Genomic DNA, 25,396 nt, shown 5'->3' with positions numbered 1-25,396 from the left:
ATGCTTAGATATGTTTCTCCTCACCACCTTTCCTTGCCTTGGTGCTATTAAATGCATTTCTCATATTTTCAGATCCAACATTCTCTTCCCTCCACACTCTCAATAAATGACTTCACTTCTTATTTAATATAAAAGATATAAATAATGTGAAGAAAACAACCTAAAGAAGCACCTCCAGATTCACTAATGTGCAATTTGTGTACCATACCTGCCTTCTCCAGTTACAGAGGGGAGGTGTCCTCACTTATAGTTAAGGCCAGTGCTTCCACTTGTACCCTGAATCCCATTTCTCTTATCTTTTCAAGTCCACAGTTTCTCCACTTTCCCCTGATCTCCCATATTGAGGTCAGCACACTTTTTCTGTAAAAGACTGGATAATATGTATTTTAGGCTTTGTAAGTCTCATGATATCTGTCGCTGTTTCAGTAACATTTTACTTTTAAAAGTAGGCAGAAGCCTGGGTTTGTCCTGCAACAATTGTTTGTCAATTCTTGTCCTATGTCATCCACAATTTCTCCAACTCTTCTAGGGTTTTTTCCCATCACTGTACAAGTGTGGTGCAATACAGCTCATTTTAACAAATACTCTTCCAACTGTAAAGTTCATCATAATTTCTCATCTCAGGTCAAATGAAGTGAGAATCCATTTGGTCAGATGGAAAGTGCATTGTGATAGGAGTGAGAACTGAGTCTCCTACTTCTGATACAAAAAGAAAGGATAAGAAAAAATATTGACTTAGACCCACACTTCCCTCTAGCTACTTCCCACTTCTCTACTTTCCTCTACGATAAACTTCCTAAAAGGTTGGTCTGCCCTTGCTGCCCCCACGTCCTCTCCCCTCTTTTTCCCTTGAACCTGCTCCTGTCCATGTTTGGTCCATCATTACATGAAACATTTTCCCCAAAGTCAACAGCCCCCTTCTTGCCAACTCCCAAGGCCAATTCCCAGTCCTTATCTTTATCTCTTGGCAGCTTCTGAAACTCTGTCTTCACTTGTCTTCCTTTTCTGGGTTCCTCTCATTCCTCCTTGCCTTCTCTCTCTGACTAAATGCAGGAGTGCCCCAGGCTCAGATCCTGGCTGTCTTCTCTTCTGGATCTACCCTCATTCCCCAGAAGTTATGCAGTCACATAGCTTTAAATTACATTTCTGTACAGATGACCCTCAAATTCATGTCTCCTGTCCAAATCTCTCCCTTGAGCTACACACACATCTTAGATTGAATGCCTAAAAGTTAGCTTTATTAAACATATGCAGGGCTGGATGCAGTGGCTCACACCTGTAATCCCAGCACTTTGGGAGGCTGAGGAGGGTAGGTCACCAGAGGTCAGGGGTTGGAGAACAGCCTGACCAATATGGTGAAACCCCATCTCTACTAAAAAATAGAAAAGACGTAGCTGGGCTTGGTGGCACGAGCCTGTAGTCCCAGCAACTCAGGAGGCTGAGACAGGAGAATTTCTTGAACCCAGGAGGTAGAGGTTTCAGTGAGCCAACATTGTGCCACTGCACTCTAGCCTGGGCAACAGAGTGGGACTTTGTCTTAAAAAAGGAAAAAAAAAAAAAGGCACAATGGAATCTAAATTTCTACCTGCTCAACTGTATTCTTCTCCAGGTTTTTTCATATCAATAAATGGTACCATCATGCATCCAGTAGCGCTGGTGCAAGACCACAGAGACATCTTTAATACTCTCTCTCCCACACTACATCTAATTCATCAGCAGACTCTATTGCCTCTGCCTTCAAATTATATCCTGAATATGTGAATATGTTCACGTCTAACCACGTGCATAGCTGTTACTCTTATCCATGGCACCCCTACCTCCAGGCTGGACTGGTGCAGCAACCTCCTAACTGGCGTGCCTCTTCCACCTTTGTTCACATCCCTAAATTCTCAATACAGTAACTGCGATGATCTTAGATGATGTAAACCTGGTCGTGTCATTCGCCTTTGGAATAGAACCCAAACCTTCCATTACCCGTCCCCTGGTCACCTGTGTGCTCTTTTCTCCCACAACCTCTCCGGACCCAGGCTCTGCATTCATCTCTGCCCTCACTTTGATTTTGTTTGTCTCTTAATGCTCACTGTGACCTTTGCACTGTCCTCCTTATTTCTTCCTGGTCTTTATTCAGATGTCACCCTTACAGGCCTGTTTAGATCCCCCCATCTCCACTTCCTTATTTAGATTAATTTTCTTTTTATTATAATTTATGTGCTGGGAAACATGCGAAGAATGTGCAGGTTTGTTACATAGGTATACATGTGCCATGGTGGTTTGCTGCACCCATCAACCCGTCATCTGAGTTTTAAGCCACGCATGCATTAGGTATTTGTCCTAATGCTATCCCTCCCCTAAGCCCCGCCCCCTGACAGGCCCTGATGTGTGATGTTCCCTTCCCTGTTTCTTTGTGTTCTTATTGTTCAGCTCTCACTTATCAGTGAGAACATGTGGTGTTTGGTTTTCTGTTCCTGTGTTAGTTTGCTGAGAATGATGGTTTCCAGCTTCAATCATGTCCCTGCAAGAGACATGAACTCATTTTTTTATGGCTGCATAATATTCCATTGTATATTGTATCACAGTTTCTTTATCCAGGGCATTTGGGTTGGATCCAAGTCTTTGCTATTGTAAATAGTGCTGCAGTAAACATACATGTTAATGTGTCTTTATAGTAGAATGATTTATAAACATTTGGGTATATATCTAGTAACTTGATTGCTGAGTCAAATGGTATTTCTGGTTCTAGCTTTTTGAGGAATCACTATATTATCTTCCACAATGGTTGAACTAATTTTACACTCTCATCAACAGTGTAAAAGCATTCCAGTTTCTCCATATCCTCTCCAGCATCTTTTATTTCCTTTTTAATGATTGCCATTCTAACTTGCGTGAGATGATATCTCATTGTGGTTTTGATTTGCATTTCTCTAATGACCAATAACAATAAGCTTTTTGTCATATGTTTGTTGGCCACATAAGTGGCTTCTTTTCATAAGTGTCTGTTTATATCCTTCATCCACTTTTTAATGGGGTCATTTTTTTTTTTTCTTGTAAATTTGTTTAAGTTCCTTGTAGATTCTGGCTATTAACCCTTTGTCAGATGGATAGATTGCAAAAATGTTCTCCCATTCTGTAGGTTGCCTGTTCACTCTGATGACAGTTTGTCTTGCTGCGCAGAAGCTCTTTAGTTTAATTAGATCCCATTTGTCAATTCTGGCTTTTGTTGCAATTGCTTTTGGTGTTTTAGTCATGAAGTATTTGCCCATGCCTATGTCCTGAATGGTATTGCTTAGATTTTCTTCTAGACTTTTAATGGTTTTAGGTCTTATGTCTAAGTCTTTAATCTATCTTGAGTTAATTTTTATATAAGGTATAAGGAAAGGGTCCAGTTTCAGTTTTCTCCATGTGGCTAGCAAGTTTTCCCAAAATCATTTATTAAATAGCAATCCTTTTCCCATTGCTTGTTTTTGTCAGGTTTGTCAATGATCAGGGGGTTCAAGATGTGTGGTGTTATTGCCTCCATTCTGTTCCCTTGCTATATGTGCATATGTGTGTGTGTGTGTGTGTGTATATATATGCATATATATGTATGTGTATATATATATATATATATATGTATATATATATATATATATATATGTATATATAGTATGTGTGTGTGTGTGGCTACAGTGGATTTGAGGCACTGCAGTGGACTCTGCCCCATTAGAACTTCCTGTAGACTTTGTTTACATTGTGAGGGGATAACTGCCTACTCAAGCCTCAGTAATGGTGGATGCCCCTCTCCCCTCTCCCCCAACCAAGCTTGACTTCAGACTGCTGTGCTGGCAGCAAGAATTTCAAGCCAGTAGATCTTAGCTTGCTGGGCTCTGTTTGTGTGGAACACACTGAGCAAGACTGCTTGACTCCCTGACTTCAGCACCCTTTCCAGGGGAGTGAACAGTTCTGTCTCACTGGGATTCAAGGAACCACTAGGATATGAATAAAAAACTTCTGCAGCTAGCTCAGTGTCTGCCCAAACAGCACCCCAGTTTTGTGCTTGAAACCCAGGGCCCTGGTGATGTAGGTACCTGAGGGAGTCTTCCAGTCTGTGAGTTGTAAAAACCATGGGAAAAGTGTAGTATCTGTGCCACAATGAATTGTTCCTCACAGCACAGTTCCTCAAGGCTTCCTTCTCTTGGCTAGGGTTGGGAGTTCCCGGCCCCTTGCATTTCCTGGGTGAGGTGATGCCCCCCCACCTTGCCTCTGCTCACCTTCCATGGGCTGCACCCACTATCTAACCAGTCCCAGTGAGATGAACTGGGTACCTTGGTTGGAAATGCAGAAATCACCCACCTTCTGCATTGATCTTGCTGGGAGTTGCAGACCAAAGCTGTTCCTATTTGGTCATCTTGCCAGATTGCTAGATTAATTTGCTTCACAGCACTTAATGTTAAAAAGCAATATTCGTTCTTTATTTCCCATGTGAAGGTAAGCTGCTTGAAGGCAAGTGGTTTACCCCATTGCCAAGAAGAGTGTCTGGCATATAGTAGCCACTAAATAAATATTTGCTGAGTGAATGAATAATTTTACCCTGGAAGGAAGGAAGGGAGGAAGGGAGGAAGAGAGGAAAGGAGGGAGGGAGGGAGGGAGGAAGAAAGGAAGGGAGGAAGGAAGGAAGGAAGGAAGGGAAGGGAGGAAAGATTTTAAACAAAATTCCAAGGCCAGCTTCTCTCACCTGACATGTTTTCATGCCGCGACTCTGCTGGACTGTGGTAAGGTGCTCTGACACTCAGAACCACTGGAATACATGTGATATTGCCACTCCCAGATTTTCCCACTGTCATTCATTCCTACCCTGTCCTTCATCATTAGTCAACAACAGTGCCACTCACCCTTTGCCTTTGTAGTACAGACAATTCCCCATTTCTCTGGCTGGTTCAGGCTTTCTCTGTTGGGCCAGTGACAACCAGGAGGGACAGGAAAAAATGCCGTCAGATTCTTCCCTTTTTGGAGGTGAAAAATTAGGTCACAAATGTGTTTTTCAATCCAATTCCACCAGTCCTGTAGTTTATAAAAATTCCTCCTAGAGTTGGGCAATAGCTTGACGGTTAAGCTCTAGCCAGTGTAAATACTTACATTTCATTCTGGATTTTCTTGAATTTTAATGAAAAATTGCAGCACTAAGCTTCGGTCTTCACACTACAGTCTGCTGTTAAATAGAACTTTCTTTCTCCCTTTATTTTATAATATACAGGCCCAGTCAACAAATAAACACATTTGTCTTCTTCCCTCACCCCCTCATATCCAAACACTGGAACCCAAAGGTAATGAGTAATTAGGCATAGTGCATAGTTTTAATTAAAAGATTTGTTTACCCATTTCTTGAAAGCTACTTTCAGAAGTCTGAGTTTCCCACTAAAAGAAGTTAACTCTCATGCTGACTTTTTAATGATTCTAGGTTTGAACTGAACGTACTTCCCATGGTGAGAATGTGGAGTGGCAGGTGGCATTTCTGGAAGATGGTCCATGTTCCTGCTTGTTTGTCCCTCCTCATCCCTACCCCCAACTATGAATATAACAGCTCTGTCCTGTAAATATGTATGACAAGCAGAGACATGGCATCTTTTAGGGCTCAACACTGAGGATTTCCACAGCTGGGGACCCAGCGGAGGGAGAGGCAGCTCATTCAAGGGGAACAACAAGTTCTCCTGACATAATGAGTCTGGAAGGTAGATGTGGGATCTGTCAAAGGAGCTTCCCTGTTCTCCATATTGACAGCTCATGCTTGCTCCATGACACGCTTGCTGCAGAAACATGACCTGGAACTGATGCGTTCTGACAGAAACAAGCTGGGAGATTTCAGGCATGCTCTGTCTTTGTCTCTCTCTCTGCCTTTTTCTCTCCTCATTGATGGTGCTGAATTGTTGAAGAGGAATGGGGCCATGTAGCTGTCAGAAGAAGGTCCCCAGCTCCAGCATCATTGCCTTCCTGAAAGCCATGCTCCTTGGCTTATTAAATCCACATGGAGGCTGTTCCTGGAAGTCTTGGAAGAATGTGCTGTTATCTGAATGTGGGATTTTACTGTACATAGAATACAATTCTGTTATGATATCTGCAAAATAGGGATTGAAAGAATGAAAAACAAAAAAAGAAACCCAACCTTGTAAACACAGGTAGTGTGGTAACCAAGATAACCAGAAAGTAATATAGAAAAAGGACCTTATTAATTCTGATGTTGATAGATAATCTATTGTGATCAGCCTTGATTGCCCATATAGGTAAAATTGAACTCTGTATAGCTTTAAAATTTATTTTCAGGGGTGAGGATTAATCAAATTTTTCTTTGAAAAATTCTACCCAGGTGATTAAGCATTATATTAACCAATTCATTCGACAAGTATTTAAAAAGTATTTACTATGTGTTAGGTACTGGGAATACAATGGTGTAGAAGAGAAGGATGTCACCCATCGGGTTCATCTTTATCAAAGGCTGAGACTGATTAAAGCAAGTATACAAATAAGAGAATTATGACATCTGATAAAGCATATGAAAGAAATGAATGAGGGGCTGAACAAGAGAATATGAAGAAGGGGTAAAGGACTTAAAGCTAATATTTATAGTGAGAGTCCAAGGCTGAGATTAGAACACTCACATGAGGAACTGGGGAACAGCATCCCAGGAAGGGGTAGCAGTGAACTCAAGGGCCCTCTGATAGGAGAGGGCAGGATCTGTCCAAGGAACTGACAGAATACCAGTGTGGCAGAAGCTAGGAGGGGTGAGGGGGCAAAGGAGCTGAAGAAATGAGCAAGGGCAACCTGGAGGACATGGCAAGGAGTTTGGATTTTGTTCTATATGTGAGGAGAAGCAAGTAAAGAGACTTAAGTGAGAAAATGACATCATCCATTATACACACACAGGCACACACTTTATACAACAAACAAACAAAAAAATCAAACTTGAAGTACAGCCTTTTCCCCAGAACCATTTGAGAGTAAGTTGCAATATGACACCCTTTATTAGTTACCTGTTATTGTCTAACAAATTACCCTGAAGCTTAGCAGCTTTAGGAATGAGATTATGTATTTAGAATGTATTTAATTCTAAAGTAAATGGAGAAAGGAATTTCTATTTGATCACAGTCAGCAGAATGTAGTTGGATGATTAATGCCTTGTGTCCTAACTTTTTATTAAAATCCAAGAAAATCCAGTAAGAAATGTAAATACTAAACAATATTTATTATCTCAGAGTTTCTTTGGGTTAAAATCCAGGTGTAGTTTGGCTGAACATCTGCCTCAGAGACTCTCAGAAGTCTTTGAACAAGGTGTTGGCTAGGGCTGCAGTCTCACTCAAATGCTCAACTGTAGGGGGATTCACTTCCAAGCTCTCTCAAGTGGTCATTGGCAGGATTTCGCTCCTTTTAGGCTCCTGAACTAAGGCCTTCAGTTGCTTGCTGAGGATTCAGTTCCTCACTGGCAGGTGGCTGGAGGCCTCCCTCAGTTCCTTGCCATCTACTTCTCTCTATGGGGAAGCTCACAGCATGGAAACTGACTTCTCTCAGTGTGAGTGAACGAGAAAAGGAGTAAGAGTATACAAGATGGCAGCCACAATCATTTTGTAACCAAAAAATGCTAATCTCATAAGTAATATGCCATCATTTTTGCTGTGTTCTATTGTTTGGAAGTGAGTCACTAGGTATAGATCTAACTCAAGGGATAGGACTATATGAGGGTATGAATATTAAGAGGAAGTGATGGTGGAGACATCTTAAAGGCTGCCTACCACATGCCAGAGCACCCATCAACCCAACCTCTTTATAACAAGAACATTCTTCTACTTCTCACTATATAATCACACAAATAAGGAAATTAAATCAATACATTACTTTTTTTTTTTTTTTTTTTTTGAGATGGAGTCCTGTTGCCCATGCTAGAGTACACTGGTGTGGTCTTGGCTCACTGCAACCTCCACCTCCTAGGTTCAAGTGATTTTCCTGCCTCAGCCTCTCAAGTAGATGGAATTACAGGTGCCTGCCACCACACCTAGCTAATATTTTTGTATTTTCAGTAGAGGTGGGGTTTCACCATGTTGGCCAGGCTGGTCTTGAACTCCTGACCTCATGATCTGCCCACCTCAGCCCCCAAAGTGCTGGGATTACAGGTGTGAGCCACTGCACCTAGGCTACTATTTTTTTTTTTTTCTTTTAGACAGTCTTGCTCTGTCACCCAGGCTGGAGTGCAATGGCACAATCTCGGCTCACTAAAACCTTGACCTCCTGGTTTTAAGTGATCCTCCTGCCTCCCAAGTCGCTGGGATTACAGGTGCTCACCAACATACCCAGCTAATTTTTGTATTTTTAGTAGAGATAGGGTTTCACCATGTTGTCCAGGCTGATCTCAAACTCCTGACCTCAGGTAGTCCACCCACCTAGGTCTCCCAAAGTGCTGGGATTACAGTCAATACATTACTATTAACTAATCTTTGGATCCTATTCAAGTTTTGTCAATTGTCACTATAATGTCCTTTACAGTAAAAGGATTCCATTCAAAATCATGCTTTGCTTTTAGGTGACATGTCTCTTTAGTTTTCCTCAATCTTCTACAGTGCCCTACCTTTCCTTGATGGTTATGATCTTGACATTTTGCAAAATTGGAGGCTACTTTGTAGACATCTCTCAGTTGTAGTGTTTCTGATGTCACTTTATGATTAAATTCAGGTTATGCATACTTGGCAAGAATATCATAGGAATGATGTATTACATCCTATAAAGTGGCACATGGTTTTGAGCAACCTATTGAAACCGGTGATTTTTTTTTTTTTTTTTTTTTTTTGAGATGGAGTCTAGCTCTGTCACCTAGGCTGGTGTGCAGTGGCGTGATCTTGGCTCACTACAACCTCTGCCTCCCAGGTTCAAGCAATTCTCCTGTCTCAGCCTCCGGAGTAGCTGGGATTACAGGTACCCGCCACCATGCCCAGCTAATTTTTGTATTTTTAGTAGAGACAAGGTTTCACTGTGTTGATCAGGCTGGTCTTGAACTCCTGACCTTGTGATCTGCCCGCCTTGGCTTCTCAAGGTGTTGGGATTACAAATGTGAGCCACGGTGCCCAGCCTAAGCCAGTGATTTTAACTTCGATCACCTAATTATGGTCAGATGAGAGCCAGGCCTCTCCCCTGAAAAGTTACCTTTAAAATTTGTTATTTTATTTAATGAATAATTATTTATCATGATTACTATTTTTTTGGTATTAAAATAGTTCCAGATGTGACCAGTGGGAACCCCTTCAAGGTGGCTTCTATGTTCTTTTGGTATGTTTTCATCATTTTATGAACACTTTCTCAGTTTCTGACACAAAACATTTTCTAGGTTAATCTAGTACTTCCCTTGCCCTAGGCCTGGGATGATCCATTGCAATTAGGAGCCCTGTTCTTTTTGGTAGAAAATGGCATTTAGGCACTGAGATTTGTGCTTATTGTTACTTGGGTCTCACTGCTTCCAGGCTTTCTCAGTGGACAGAGGTAGGGAGGTATGTATGTATGTATGTGTGTATGTTTACACATATTTAACTCTGTTGATTTTCATGTCCATTAGTATATATCAGAAATCATGAATTCATACTGCAATCTCCAATTCCAGTGCAACACTGCAGGGTAAATCCTATTTTTATACCTTTCCATATTTGTAGCCCTTTTCTCCCACAGTGAGAAATATGGCTTCCATTACCCTTAATCTATTTAACTTATTTGATTAGCATCCCCGCACATAATCAATCTCCCATTACTGCTGCCAACCCTCTGTACCTCCCAGCATTGAGGATCTCCCCCACTCAGGCTGCAACAGCCATGCTTGGCTATTGCCATCTCCTTGCCCTCCTATGTGGATATTCTTCTCACCCACCCAGGCTTAGGCAATACTCACCAAGCTGTCTCCCCACACAGATGCCCTCCTGAGCCGTCCCTGGGTTCTGAGCCCCGTTTCTGGGTCACTGTGGCCAGTCCCTCACATGAATGCCTTTGTTGTTTAGCACCAATGAATGGCTTTGGGACTGAATTGTTGAGGAAGGATAAGGAAGCAAAGGAAAAAGAAAGAGGAGGAGAAGGGAGAAGAGCTATGGTATATTTTAAACAACTATACCTTACATTTATATGAAGCATGGATTGGAGAAGACAGGAGCTGAAGCGGGGAAACTACTTAAGGGTCTAATGTGCAAGGTCTGGTGAGACGTGATTCTGGCATAACTGTGTTATAATTTAAGGAGCAGGCAGAGGAAAGCAAAATCCATTATTTGGAGAGTTGAAAGCACTTTTTCTTGGATTGCATACGTAAGGTAATAGAAAGGTAGAAATTAAGGAGAATTCCTAGATTTCTAGCTTGAGCAACTGTTATAAAATGATGCTCTTGGGCCAGGTGCAGTGACTCATGCCTGTCATCCCAGCACTTTGGGAGGCCAAGGCTGGCGGATCACCTGAGGTCAGGAGTTCGAGACCAGCCTGGGCAACATGATAACCCCCGCCCCCCTACTAAAAATACAAATAACAACAACAAAAAGCCAGGCATGGTGGTGGGCATCTATAATCCCAGCTACTTGTGGGAGCTAAGGCAGGAGAATTTCTTGAATCTGGGAGGTGGAGATTGCAGTGAGCCGAGATCATGCCATTGCACTACACCCTGGGCAAAAGAGAAAAACTCCATCCCCCCTTCCCTGCAAAAAGAAAAAGAAAATGATGTTTTTTAATAAAACAGGAAGAAATTGGGGTTGGAGTGCAGTGTGTTAAGAAAAATCAATAATTATTTTTCAAATATGTCAAGCTGAAGCTATGTGTGTGAAAGATTCAAAAGACGTTAAGTAGGCACATGGCTATGGTAGCAAATCAAACCAGAAGTCTGGGTTGGCAATATAAATGTGAGTCATGAACATAGAGAAAGTGTATAGAGAGGGAGCACATCCAGGACTGACCCTCAGCAGCCCTGGAAATCAGATGTCAGACCTAGAAAGCAAGCTTGAAAAGGACAGGCCAGTGGCAGAGGAGAAAGCCCAGAAAAACAAAAGCGATAACAGAGAACTAAGAGAGAAACATGTTTCAAGAAGGCCACGATAATTTATTATTTCAAATATTATTCAGAAGACAAGCCTGAGAATCCAAATATTCATTGGCTTTAGCAATAAGCAATTTGCTATGGATAGAATTGTGTTCCCATCCACACAACCCCAACCCTGCAAAATTCATCTATTGAAGCCCAAGCTTTCAATGTGATTGTATTTGGAGATAGGGCTTTTAGGGGCTATTGAGGTGAAATGAGGTCATAATAGTGGGATCCTAATCCGTAGAATTGGTGGCTTTATAAACAGAGGAAGATCTCTCTCTCTCTCTCTCTCACCCCACCCCTTGACCACGCATACATATGAATAAACCAAGAAAAGGTCTTGTGAAGACACAATGAGAAAGTGGCCATCAGCAAGCTGGAAAGAGTGCCCTCCCAAGAAACCGAACCCTGAAACCAAACCCTGAAACCCATCCCTGTTGGCACCTTGATCTTGAATTTTCCAGCCTGTAGAACTGTGAAGAACTAAATTTTTCTTGTTTAAGCCACTCAGTCTATGATACTTTGTTATGATAGCTGGAGCTAATATAAAAGTCATTGGTGATCTTGACACTATTAAATTCAGTGGAATGGTTTAGGAAGAAATCAGATTATAGTGGATTAAATAGTTGGAAAGATACAAGAACACGGAGACGTGATATCAAACAACTGTTTTAAGAGGTTTGTGCTGACTGACAGGAGAAGTGGTGCTGTCCGGGAGGAGCACTTAGAGTCAAGAATGAGTCAAATGATGGGTGATTTTGGAATCTCTTCAAATGTGGAAGGTGATGATCTCAGAGGAGGAGACCATGTGGCGAGTGAGGGGAGATAGCCTAAAAGGGAAATCCTTAAGGGTAATTGTTGTTGACAAAGTGGAGGATTAGCCTTTTATATGACTCATCTCCATGGTGATGGAAAAAGATAAATACACTATGGATTAACAAATACATCTGTCATGTAGGAGAATGAACATCTAAAAACCATACCTGACGTTTCTCTTTCTTTGTCATCTGGGTTTCTCTGTCTTGCTGACCTTCTACTATAAGGTTAAATCACACATATTATTGCCCCAAGGAAGAAGTGGAGACTACTCCCTTGAGTAAAGCACAGAGAATAGAAGAGGAGGAGAAAACGATGTGAGGAGACTTCCTGCCAGGCAGGCTAGGGAAGGACAATGGGAGGAGAGGCCAGAGGAGAAGACGCTTAAAAGAAAGAAGCAGCCACAGGAATGCTCTTGAGGTCTAACTTGAGAGTCTGTTATATTAAAAAGTTCTAGATAGATTTGTAGAAAACAAAGTTTATATGGCTAGTACTTATTTTCCTGGGACACAGTCTGGGGTGGCTGGAATCCTCTCAAATGAGCCCTACGTTTGAGGTGGCATCATCTCCAAGAAGGCAAAGGAATGGGAGAGAAATCAAGACTGAAAGAGATGCTTGGGAGCTGCCTCAACAAACCTTTCCATCAACACAAAGCCACTTTCGCAGGTTTGGGAAAGCAGCTGGTTCCAGCTCCCAGTGGTGACGGAAGTGCTTAGAGGAGCCAAGGCTCAGATTAAGCCTGAGGTTGGGGGTGAGGAGTCTGCGATGTGGCAAGAGACCAGGGCATCATCTGTGGAGGCTGCTAGATGGCCAGGAGCCCACTAGATGACTTTTCTCCTAGCGGGACTGGGGCGTCAAAGGAGAGCAAGTGGACCAGAGGCCTCTCTCCTACTGCTGTGAACTCACAGGGTTCCACTATGTCCAGATGCTACCTAAGGAGAAGAGAAATACAACAGCAAATGGAAAACACCTTGAAAAATTGAGTATTTAACTCCACAGAGACTATTTAACCAACAGCTTCTTTTAAATGGAAATAACCTAAGTTACTTTTAGTAAATTTGGTTTCATTTTTTTTTTCTGGAAATGAGAACTCCAGAGAACTATAAGGTCAATTAGAGATAAGGGGAAAAAAAGTCACCCTTTCCTTAAACATCAGCTGTAATATAAATTTTGACAGCAGTACAGTAGGTTTATTGGTGAGAAGATGAGTGAGGTTGCATCGAATGGCTTCTGTGTTGCTCATGAAATGTTAGGTGTGAGTGACAGTTGAGAGGAAGGGTTAAGAGAGAGGTGTGGGAGTTTGAGGGAAGAGGGGAAGGTATAACATTGCTATCTCAGAGGGATTAAAAAAGTATCTTTTTTTTTTTTTTTAAACAGAGACTCACTCTGTTGCCTAGGCTGGAGTGCAGTGGCACAGTCTCAGCTCACTGCAACCTCTACCTCCCAGGTTCAAGTGATGCTCCTGCCTCAGCCTCCTGAGTAGCTGGGACTACAGGTGTGCACCACCATGCCTGGCTAATTTTTGCATTTTTAATAGAGACAGGGTTTCACTGTGTTGGCAAGCTGGTCTCAAACTCCTGAACTCATGATCCACTTGCCTCAGCTTCCCAAACTGCTGGGATTACAGGCATGAGTCACCATGCCCTGCCTGCACATCAGTATCTTAAAGTTTCTGAGAAGACCTATTTTGTGAAAAAACCACTTACTCAAATTTATATACAAGCTGAGGAAAATTCGGGTTTGATGGGTATCAAAGTTTATACAATTTGGAGGTCCTTTTAAAGAAAAAGAACTCCAAATTATGAACACCAAATTCAGAACACAGCCTTGGAAGAGACCTATGAAAACAAGACAATTTAGCTTTATTAGGTTTACCATGAAGCCACTTATGTCTACATGTCACAGTGCCTTTATTTGCTCACCCGAAGACTTTCCCTTCCTTATGCTGACTAATAACTCCCAGAATAGGCTTCATTCACAGAAATTTGGAATGTTCTGGCACAGATTGTCACAGCTTCCCCTAACTTATTTCCTTTCTTCCACTCCTCATCTCAAATGTAAATACATCACCCCACAGCATTATTTTTCTAGACATGATTTTTCTAGAACACCAGCCTCATTCCCACACATCTGTTTTCATGACTTAGGTTCCAGCTTCTCTAGATGGATGCTTTCCACATTTTTTAGACTACAACCCACAATAAGAAGCATATTTTATATTATAACCCAATACCCATACATATCATTGAAAAAAAAATTCACTCAATCAACCTTAACTTTTCTCTGTATGATATACTCTAATATTGTCCTGCTGATATACTCCATATACAAAAGTAACTAACCCTGGTTGGGCCCCAGTAAAATAATTCTTACAGCTGGCAGGTGGAGAAACACTCCCTGGTTGGCACTGCACCCCTAATGCTCTTATGTGCTGCCATGCTTTGCTTTTGTGGCTTCCCTACTTTTGTGGATTGCCCTTTACCTCTGCTATGACTCTGCTATGACTCTGCAAATCCTTTCACCCCTCCAGTTTCAACTCAAATTTTACCTTTTATGTAAAGCCATCCGTTGAATCCTCTGTGCTCTCCAACATTTTGCATTCTCATTGCTGTGGAAAATGTTTCATTCTGCTTTTAATGATAATTAATTATTTAAAATTCAGCCCTTTTTACTTCATTGTAAAGTTCTTGAGGGCAGGATCAGGTCATTTTTAGATACGGTCATTTCTATAAATCCTACAGCATCCAGCACCTAGTACCTTGCAAATTATTAAAGTAGGAGGAAGTAATAGTGGCTCATAGGGTTGTTGTGAGGACTCAATGAGATAATATATTTAAATAATAGTGGTATAACTAATATTTATAATAACTTGTTTTAAAATGAAATAACTGGCTTATGGTTGCACAAATAATAACTGGTGTTGCCAGGACCCAAGGCAAGCTCAATATTGGCAGCCACCACGTTACTGTCCTAGTCAAGTGCTTAGCCCATAGGAATCATTCAGTAACTGGTAACTGTTATTGTCACTTAACAAAAGGGTGTTGAATCAAAGCTGAATGAATGAATTAGACAGAGACTGTAGATTATTATTATCCTAGCCTTTGGGCCTAGGGATAATGCCATTCATCATTCTGTTATGAGTTTGCTATTTAGTCTGCTGTTTTATTTTTCTGTGTGAGTGGTCGTGATTATATGATTAAAAATTACCAGATCAGGAAAATGAATTTACTGTCTTTAGTAGTCTTAACAGCTGCATTAGATTAACTGCAAGAATGATTCAACTATGCACAAATTAGATATTAAAATAGATGAAAAGGATCCAATTTGACCAAAAATAATTTTGAGACTGCATAGATAAAACTAATTTTCTTCCTTTGTGCACTTTAGTTCAATTCAACCTTTCAAATATATGGTGTGAGGCACTGCAGGGGTTAGCAAAATAATAATAATAATAATAAAATAATAATAATAATAAGCAATGTCCCTTGTTACCAAGGAATTTGTAATCAAGTGTGAATATTTTCAGGGTGGAAGTAGAAGGAATATGATGTCTATTTAAATAAACAACCCTAATAGAAGGCAGAGCAAGAGCTGTTTGATGAGGTTTCAATGAGTTCTGAGACTTTAAGGAGGAATGAATTGTTTCTCCAATGAGGGAATTGTGGAGGGGAAAGGTGTTAAAAAGCTAGAATGGGCAAATATGATGATTCTCGTTCTTAAAATGAAGAAGCAGCATTTTCTTCACTAAAGATCATTGGGAATTGTATAGATTCCAAGTTAAGATTCTAGGATTAATTATTAACAGGATGGTGGTGAGAAGGAATCTGGTGACCATAAATACCATTGAAAAAGTCTGCTGTGAAGAATTGGTACCAATCCTATTGACACTATTCCACAAAATAGAGAAAGAGAGAACTGTCCCTAATTCATTCTATGAAGCCAGCATCACCCTGATACCAAAACCAGGAAAGAACATAACCAAAAAAGGAAACTACAGACTGATATTGCTGATCAACACATGCTAAAGTCCTTAACAAAATACTAGTTAACTGAATCCAACAATATGTCAAAATGATAAACCATCATGATCAAGTGGGGTTCATACCAGGGATTTGGGAATGGTTTAATATATGCAAATAAATAAATGTGATACACCACATAAACAGAATTAAAAACAGAAATCATATGATCATGTCAACATATGCAGCAAAATCATTTAACAAAATCCAGCAACACTTTATGATAAAAACTGTAAGCAAAATCATACAAGGGACATATCTCAATAGTAACAAAAGCCATCTATGACAAACCCACAGCCAACATAATACTGAATGGGGAAAAGTGAAAGCATTCCTTCTGAGAATTGGAATAAGACAAGGATGCCCACTCTCACCACTCCTGTTTAACTTAGTACTGGAAGTCCTAGCCAGAGAAATCAGACAAGATAAAGAAATAAAGGGCATCAATGTCAGTAAAGAGGAAGTCAAACTGTCACTGTTTGCTCAAAAACCCTAAAAACTCCTCTAAGAAGCCCCTAGAACTGATAAAAGAATTCAGCAAAGTTTCCAGATACAGGATTAATGAACAGAAGTCAGTAGCATTTCTATATAGTGACCAAGTAGAGAATTAAATCAAGAACTCAATGCCTTTCACAATAGCTGCAAAAAATAAAAATAAAACAGGAATATAACTAACCAGGGAGGTGAAAGACTTCTACAAGGAACAGTAAGAAACACTGCTGAAAGAAATATGGATGACACAAACAAATGGAAACACATCCAATGCTCATGGATAGATAGAATCAATATTATGAAAATGACCATTTTACCAAAAGCAATCTACAAATGTAATGCAATCCCCATCAAAAGGCCACCATCGTTCTTCACAGAATTAGAAAAAACAATTTTAAAATGCTTATACAACTAAAAAAGAGCCTGCATAGCCAAAGCAAGACTAAGCAAAAAGAACAAATCTGGAGGCATCACACTAACTGATTTCAAACTATACTATAAGGCCACAGTCACCAAAACAGCATGGTACTGGTATAAAAATAGGCACATAGACCAATGGAACAGAATAGAGAAGCTAGAAATAAACCCAAATACTTACAGCCAACTGATCTCTGACAAAGCAAACAAAAACATAAAGTGGGGAAACGACACTTTTTCAATAAATGGTGCTGGGATAATTGGCTAGCCACATGTAGGAGAATGAAACTGGATCCTCATTTCTTACCTTATACACAAATCACTCAAGATAGATTAAGGACTTAAATCTAAGACCTGAAACTATAAAATTTCTAGAAGATAACATTGGAAAAACCCTCCTAGACATTGGCTTTGGCAAGGATTTCATGACCTAGAACCCAAAGCAAATGCAATAAAAACAAAGATAAATATCTGTGACTTAAACTAAAGAGCTTTTGCACAACAAAAAGAACAGTCAGCAGAGTAAACAGACAACCCGCAGAGTGGGAGAAGATCTTCACAATCTCTTTATCTGGTGAAGGACTAATATCCAGAATCTACAACAAACTCAAATAAATCAGTAAGAAAAAAACAATCCTACCAAAAAGTGGGCTAAGGACATAAACAGACAATTCATAAAAGAAGATATACAAATGGCCATCAAACATATGAAAAAAATGCTCAATATCACTAATGATCAGGGAAATGTAAATCAAAACCCCAATGTGATACCACCTGACCCCTGCAAGAATGGCCATAATCAAAAAGTCAAAGAACAGAGATACTGTTGTGGATGCAGTGATCAGGGAACACTCTACTCTGCTGGTGGGAATGTTAGCTAGTACAGCCAATGTGGAAAATAGTGTGGAGATTCCTTATAGAACTAAAAGTAGAACTACTGTTTGATCCAGCAATGCAGTACTGAGCAGCTACTCAGAGGAAAAGAAATCATTATATGAAAAAGATACTTGGACACGCATGTTTATAGCAGCACAATTCACAATTGCAAAATTGTAGAACCAACCCAAATGCCCATTAATCAACAGTGAATAAAGAAATTGTGATGTGATGTGTGTGTGTGTGTGTGTGTGTGTGTGTGTGTGTGTGTGTGTGTCTACTCAGCCATAAAAAGGAATGACTTAACAGCATTTGCAGCGACCTGGCTGAGATTGGAGACTATTATTCTAAGTGAAGTGACTCAGGAATGAAAAAGCAAACATTGTGTGTTCCCACTGACATGTGGGAGCTAAGCTATGAGGATGCAAAGGCATTAGAATGACACAATGGGCTTTGGGGACTTTGGGGGAAGAGAGAAAGGGGGACAGGGATAAAAGATTACAAATAGGGTGCAGTGTATATTGCTCAGGTGATGGGTGCACCAAAATCTCACAAATCACCATTAAAGAACCTACTCATGTAACCAAATACCACCTGAACATCCAATAACCTATGGAAAAAGAAAAAAAAAAAAGACAAAAGAAAAAGTCTGTTGTGGATGGAATGTTTTGGTCATCTCCAAATTTATGCTGAAATGTAATTCCCAGTGCAACAGTATTGGGAGATATGGCTCTGGGAGGTGATTGAGTCATGTGGGGTCCACCATCAGAAATGAGACTAGGAGGTCTTCTTGTAGAAGGGCTTGATGGAGGGAGTGTGCCACTTTTTGCCCTTCTGCCTTCTGCCATGTGAAGACATAGTGTTTCTCTTCTTCGGAGGATTCAGCATTCAAGATACCATGTTAGAAGTAGAAAGCAGTCCTTACCAGATGGTGACATCTTGATCTTGAACTTCCTAACTGCCAGAAATGTGAGAAAATAAATTTCTGTTCTTTATAAATTACTCAGTCTGTGGTATTCTGTTACAGCAACACCAAACAGACCAAGACCAAGTCATATCAAACTAATTTTTTCAAGGGGGCCATAATTATCAAATTGGTACAAAGAAAAAATGCAATATATAGAGAGAGCATCCAAATTTCAGAGTAACCTTGGGAATGGAACAGAAGAAAAATGAGGTACATTAAAATTGATGAATTGAACAATTGTATCCAAAGGATGCTGATTAATAGATAGATGTTACCCTGAAGGGCACTCTTTAGTGTCTTCTCAAGGGCCTCTAACTTTAACACATATTTAATCAGGAACTGGAATAAACATATAGAAGACATGATCATTAATCTGCAGATGAACTAGAGCTCAGAAGAATGGTGAACAAACAGTGACAAAATCAGGATCAAAATTGACCTTTGTTAGGCTGAAATGATGGCTCAAATCTACCAACATTTGGTCAATAGTCTTTATCTTGGTCCAAAAGGCTACTGGTAATAGTTTCAGTAATCATGTCACACTCTTGACTTAGTGAATTAATTAAAACTAAAAGCTTGTTTTGATGTTGCTAAATCACCTCTCCATCGTCTTTTCCATGTACCACCATAACTACCACCACCACAACCATCACCACGACCGTTACCACCACAGTCACCATCACCACCACCACCACAAGGACTTAATGTGTTCTTAGGCTGTGTTCCTGGAAAGGCCATTTCTGAGGCGGAAGGGATAGCACCACTGATCCCATCACACTGAAAGCTATGTATATAGTTTTACTACATGCACACCCTGGAGAACATTCAGGGGGAAAGCAATTACATGAGGGAAGAAACCTTAAAATGTGTTACATTCACAACACTAAAAGGCCCTGGAGTTGGTTAACCTACAGTAGGGAAGTCAAGGGCTTCCCTTGGTTCAAGGGCTGTGATATAAGAAGAGCAATTTAATTTCTTTTATGGAGCTTCAAAAAGCAGGACTAGACAAGTAACGCTGATGACAGGAACTCAGGCTTCAGCGTATTAAAAAATTTTTCATTCATAGGGCTGTTGGAAAATGGAAAGTGTGGCTCCGGCTGTGGTGAATTTTCTTTTTCTTATTTTCTCCTTCACCTTTTAAGTTCAGGGGTACATGTGCAGGATGTGTAGGTTTCTTACATGGGTAAACGTGTGCCATGGTGGTTTGCTGCACAGATCATCCCATCACCTAGGTATTAAGCACAGCACCCATTAGCTATTCTTCCTGATGCTCTTCCTCTCCCCAACTACGACCCAGACAGGCTCCAGTGTATGTTGTTTCCCCCATGTGTCCATATGTTCTCATCATTCAGCTCACACTTATAAGTGAGAACACTCAGTATTTGGATTTCTGTTCCTGCATTAGTTTGCTAAGAAAAATGGCCTCCAGCCTCATCCATGTCCCTACAAAGGACATGATCTCTTTCCTTTGTATGGCTGCATAGTATTCCATGGTATATATATATATATATATATATATATATATATACCACATGTTTTTAATCCAGTCTATCACTGATGGGCATTTAGATTGATTCCATGTCTGCTATTTTGAATAGTGCTACAATGAACATACATGTACAAGTATCTTTATAGTAGAATAATTTCCATTCCTTTGGGTATATACCCAGTACTATGATTGCTGGGTGAAATGGTATTCCTGCCTCTAGGTCTTTGAGGAATCAACAGACTGTCTTCCACAATGAACTAATTTATACACTCCATCCCCCCAACAGTGTAAAAGCATTCCTCTTTCTCTGTAACCTCACCAGCATGAAATTTTTGACTTTTTGGTAATAGACATTCTGACTTGAAATAGATGGTTCCTTATTGTAGTTTTCATTTGTGTTTCTCTAATGATCAGTGATGTTGTGCTATTTTAAAAATTACCATTATGTTTTAAGTGCTGGGATACATGTGCAGAACAAGCAGATTTGTTACATAGGTGTACACATGTCATGGTGGTTTGCTGTCATCAACCTGTCATTTACAGTAGGTATTTCTCCTAATGTTATCCTTCTGCTAGTCCCCCATACCCTGACAGGCCCCGGTGTGTGATCTTCCCCTCCCATCAAGCTATCATTGACTTTCTTCACAGAATTAGAAAAAAAGTACTTTCAATTTCATAGGGAACCAAAAAAGAGCTCATATAGCCAAGACAAGATTGATGGGTGCAGCAAACCACCATGGCACATGTATACCTATGTAATAAACCTACACATTCTGCACATGTACCCTAGAACTTAAAGTATAAAAAAAAGTGGGCAAAGGACATAAATAGACACTTCTCAAAAGAAGACATACATGCAACCAACACACATGAAAAGAAGCTCAATATCTAGGTTTTCTTCTAGGGTTTTTACAGTTTTAAGTCTTACATTTAAGTCTTTAATCCATCTTGAGTTGATTTTTGTGTAAGATGTAAAGAAGGGGTCCAGTTTCAGTTTTCTGCATATGGCTAGCCAGTTTTCCTCATGCTTGCTTTTGTCAGGTTTGTTAAAGATCAGATGATTGTAGATGTGTGGCATTATTTCTGAGGCTTCTGTTCTGTTCCATTGGTTTATATATCTGTTTTGGTACTAGTATTATGCTGTTTTGGTTATTGCAGCCTCGTAGTATAGTTTGAAGTCAGGTAGCATGATGCATCCCGTTTTGTTCTTTTTGCTTAGGATTGTCTTTGCTATATGGGCTCTATTTTTGGTTTCATATGAAATTTAAAGTAGTTTTTTCTAATTCTGTGAAGAAAGCCAATGGCAGCTTGATGGAAATAGCATTGAATCGATAACCTACAAATTACTTTGGGCAGTATGGCCATTTTCACAATGTTGATTCTTCCTATCCATGAGAATGGAATGTTTTTTGTTTGTTTGCATCCTCTCTTATTTCCTTGAGCAGTGGTTTGTAGTTCTCCATGAGGAGGTCCTTCACATCCCTTATAAGTTGTATTCCTAGGTACTTTATTATCTTTGTAGCAATTATGAATGGGTGTTCACTCATGAGTTGGCTCTCTGTCCATTATTGGTGTATAAAAATGCTTTTGATTTTTTCATATCGATTGTGTATCCTGAGATTTGCTGAAGTTGCTTATCAGCTTAAGGATATTTGGGGCTGAGATGATGGGGTTTTCTAAATATGCCATGTCATCTGCAGAGAAAATTTGACTTCTCTCTTCCTATTTGAATACTCTTTATTTCTTTCTCTTGCCTAATTGCCCTGGCCAGAACTTCCAATACTATGTTGAATAGGAGTGATGATACCATTCAGGACATAGGCATGGGCAAAGACTTCATGACTAAAACACCAAAAGCAATGGCAACAAAAGCTAAAATTGACAAATGGGATCTAATTAAAGCATTTCTGCACAGCAAAAGAAACTGTTATTTGAGTGAATAGGCAACCAACAGAATGAGAGGAAAAAAATTACAATCTATGTTTCTTATAAATTTATTTTAAAAGTTCCTTGTAGACTCTGGATATTATACCCTTTTCAGATGGATAGACTGCAAACCTTTTTTCCCATTCTTAGGTTGTATGTTCACTCTGGTGATAGTTTCTTTTGCTGCGCAGAAGCTCTTTCATTTAATTAGAACCCACTTTTCAGTTTTGGCTTTGGTTGTAACTGCTTTTGGCATTTTTGTCATGAAATCTTTGCCCATGCCTGTGTACTGAATAGTATTGCCTAGATTTTCTTCTACAGTTTTTATAGTTTTGGGTTTTACAACTAAGTTTTTAATTCATGCGGAGTTAATTTTTACATATGGTGTAAGGAAGGAGTTCAGTTTCAGTTTTCTGCATGTGGCTAGCCAGTTCTCCCAGCACCATTTAATAAATAGGGAATCATTTCCCCATTGCTTGTTTTTGTCAGGCTTGTGGAAGATCAGATGGTTGTAGGTGTGAAGTCTTATTTCTGAGTTCTCTATTCTGTTTCATTAGTTGATTTGTCTGTTTTTAATGCTGTTTTGGTTACTGTAGCCTTGTAGTATAGTTTAAAGTCAGGTAGCACGATTTGTTCTTTTTGCTTAGTATTGTCTTGGCTATTTGGACCTTTTTTGGATCCATATGAATTTTAAGTTTTTTTTTTTTTTCTAATTCTGTGAAGAATGTCAATGGTAGTTTAGTGGTAATAGCATTGAATCTATAAATTACTTTGCGCAATATGGCCATTTTCACAATATTAATTTTTCCCATACATGAGCATGAAATGTTTTTCCATTTGTTTGTGTCCTCTCTGATTTCTTTGAACAGTAGTTTGTAGTTCACCTTGAAGAGGCCCTCCACTTCCCTTGTTAGCTGTGTTCTTAGGTATTTTATTCCTTTTGTAGCAATTGTGAATGGAAGTTCATTCATGGTTTGGCTCTCTACTTGACTGTTGTTAGTGTATAGGAATGCTAGTGATTTTTGCACATCAATTTTGTATCCTAAGACTTTGCTGAAGTTGCTTATAAGCTTAAGAAGATTTTGGGCTGAGATAATGGGGTTTTCTAGATATAGAATCATGTCATCTTCAAACAAAGATAATTTGACTTCTTCTCTTTTTGTTTATATACTTTATTTCTTTCTCTTGTCAGATTGTCCTGGCCAGAACTTTCGACTACGTTGAATGGGAATAGTGAGAGAGGGCATCTTTGTCTTGCACCAAGTTTCAAGGGGAATGAGTCCCACTTTTGCCCATTCAGTAGGATATTGGCTATGAGTTTGTCATATATGGCTCTTACTTATTTGAGGTATGTTCCTTCAACACCTAATTTATTGAGAGTCTTTAACATGAAGGGATTTTGAGTTTTATCGAAGGTCATTTCTGCATCTATTGAGATAATCATGTATTTTTTGTCTTTAGTACTGTTTATGTGATGAATTGCATTTATTGATTTGTGTATGTTGAACCAAGCTTGCATCCTGGGGATAAAGAAAACTTGATTGTGGTGGATAAACTTCTTGATGTGCTGCTGGATTTGCTTTGCCAGTATTTTATTGAAGATTTTTGCATCAATGTTCATCAAGAATATTGGCCTGAAGTTTTCTTCTTTTGTTGTATCTCTGCCAGATTTTGGTGTCAGGATGATACTGGCCTCATAGAATAAGTTAAGGAGGGGTCCTTCCTTTTCAATTGTTTGGCATAGCTTCAGTAGAAATGATACCAGCTCTTCTTTGTATCTCTGGTATAACTCAGCTGTGACTCCATCTGGTCCTGGGATTTTTTTCATTTTCTTTCTTTCTTTTTTTTTTGGTTGGTAGGCTATTTATTATGTCTCAATTTCAGAATTCATTACTGGTCTATTCAGGGATTCAGTTGCTTTCTGGTGCAGTCTTGGGAGGATGTATGTGTCCAGGAACTTAACCATTTCTTCTAGGTTTTGTAGTTTATGTACATTGAGGTGTTTATAGTATTCTCTGATGGTTGTTTGCATTTCTGTAAGGACAGTGGTGATATTCCCCTTATCATTTCTGATAGTATTTATTTGATTCTTCTCTCTTTTCTTCTTTGTTAGTCTAGCTAGCAATCTATTTTGCTAATTTTTTTTGTTTTAAAAAGAATGCTTGGATTCACTGATTTTTTTTGGAGGTCTTTTCATGTCTCTATCTCCTACAGTTCCTCTCTGAGCTTGGTTATTTCTTGTCTTCTCCTAGCTTGCTCTCTCTCTCTCTCTCTCTCTCTCTCTCTCTCTCTCTCTCGGTTCTCTGGTTCTTTTAGTTGTGATGTTTGGTTGTGGTTCTCTGGTTCTTTTAGTTGTGATGAGAGGGTTGCACCATCACTCATCACTTCCCCTGGGTGGAGGTGGACATGGAGTTTCCTTTGGCTTCATCCCACTCCCAGGTGGGCCATCCCACCACTCTGCTTTTCTTTGCTCTCCATAGGTCGAGTTGTCTGCCTTATCAGATCCAGTGTGAGAACCTGGATATTTCAGTTGAAGGTGCTGAATTCACTTGCCCCTTTCATTTCTCTCCATGAGTGCTGCCGACCCAGCTGCTTCTAATTGGCCATCTTGGCCAAACTGTAGTGAATTTTCTCTTGCTTTACTGGGGCTTGAACTAGGAGTTCAAGTATTTGATGAAAAGTTTGAGTCCGGCATTGCTAATTCCTAGACAGACATCAGTGAGTGTGGTAGAAAACTGGGGGCTCAGAGGAGAGGCTGGGGAGAGGATGCCATAAACAGTCCTATGAAAGAAGGGAAGTTCCTCCAGTTGTGGAGGGAGGGCATGGGACAGTAGTCTGGAGGGGCTGTAAGGGATCTGCTGACCTGGCCTAGGGTGTGATGCTGGGGTACAGGATGAGAGAAATGGGGAGAATGCTACCACTAGAGAGATTCTGCACTGTCATGGAGGATAAAGGTAAAGGCAAATGTTAGAGGACGATATACACAAAGAAAAGATTGATAACCAAGTAGGCTGTTTGTAATCACATGGGGGTACAGGAAGAAGCTGGAGGGGTGGTGGAGGGATCTGAAGAGGGGTGGGTTTGATCTGGAAAGCCTGAGAGTCCTGGAGCGGGGGGCAGAAGTGTTAGAGATTTCGGCAGCAAATGTAGATAATGACAATTAAGAAAGGAGGAGTTGGAAGGCCAATTTGACTTTCATGCAAGTAAGAAAAGAAGGACTAAGAGGCAGGATTTAAATAATGAAGATGCCTCTAGGACCTGTTCCCCATTGCTGCCCTCTTCAACTCTCACCCTCAGTTTCCCTGCAACAGAGAGGCGAGACATCACTTTGTACC

This window comes from Saimiri boliviensis, chromosome 5 (genome assembly GCF_048565385.1).
Source record: "Saimiri boliviensis isolate mSaiBol1 chromosome 5, mSaiBol1.pri, whole genome shotgun sequence".
NCBI lineage: Eukaryota > Metazoa > Chordata > Mammalia > Primates > Cebidae > Saimiri > Saimiri boliviensis.
Note: the sequence above shows the minus strand (reverse complement) of the source record.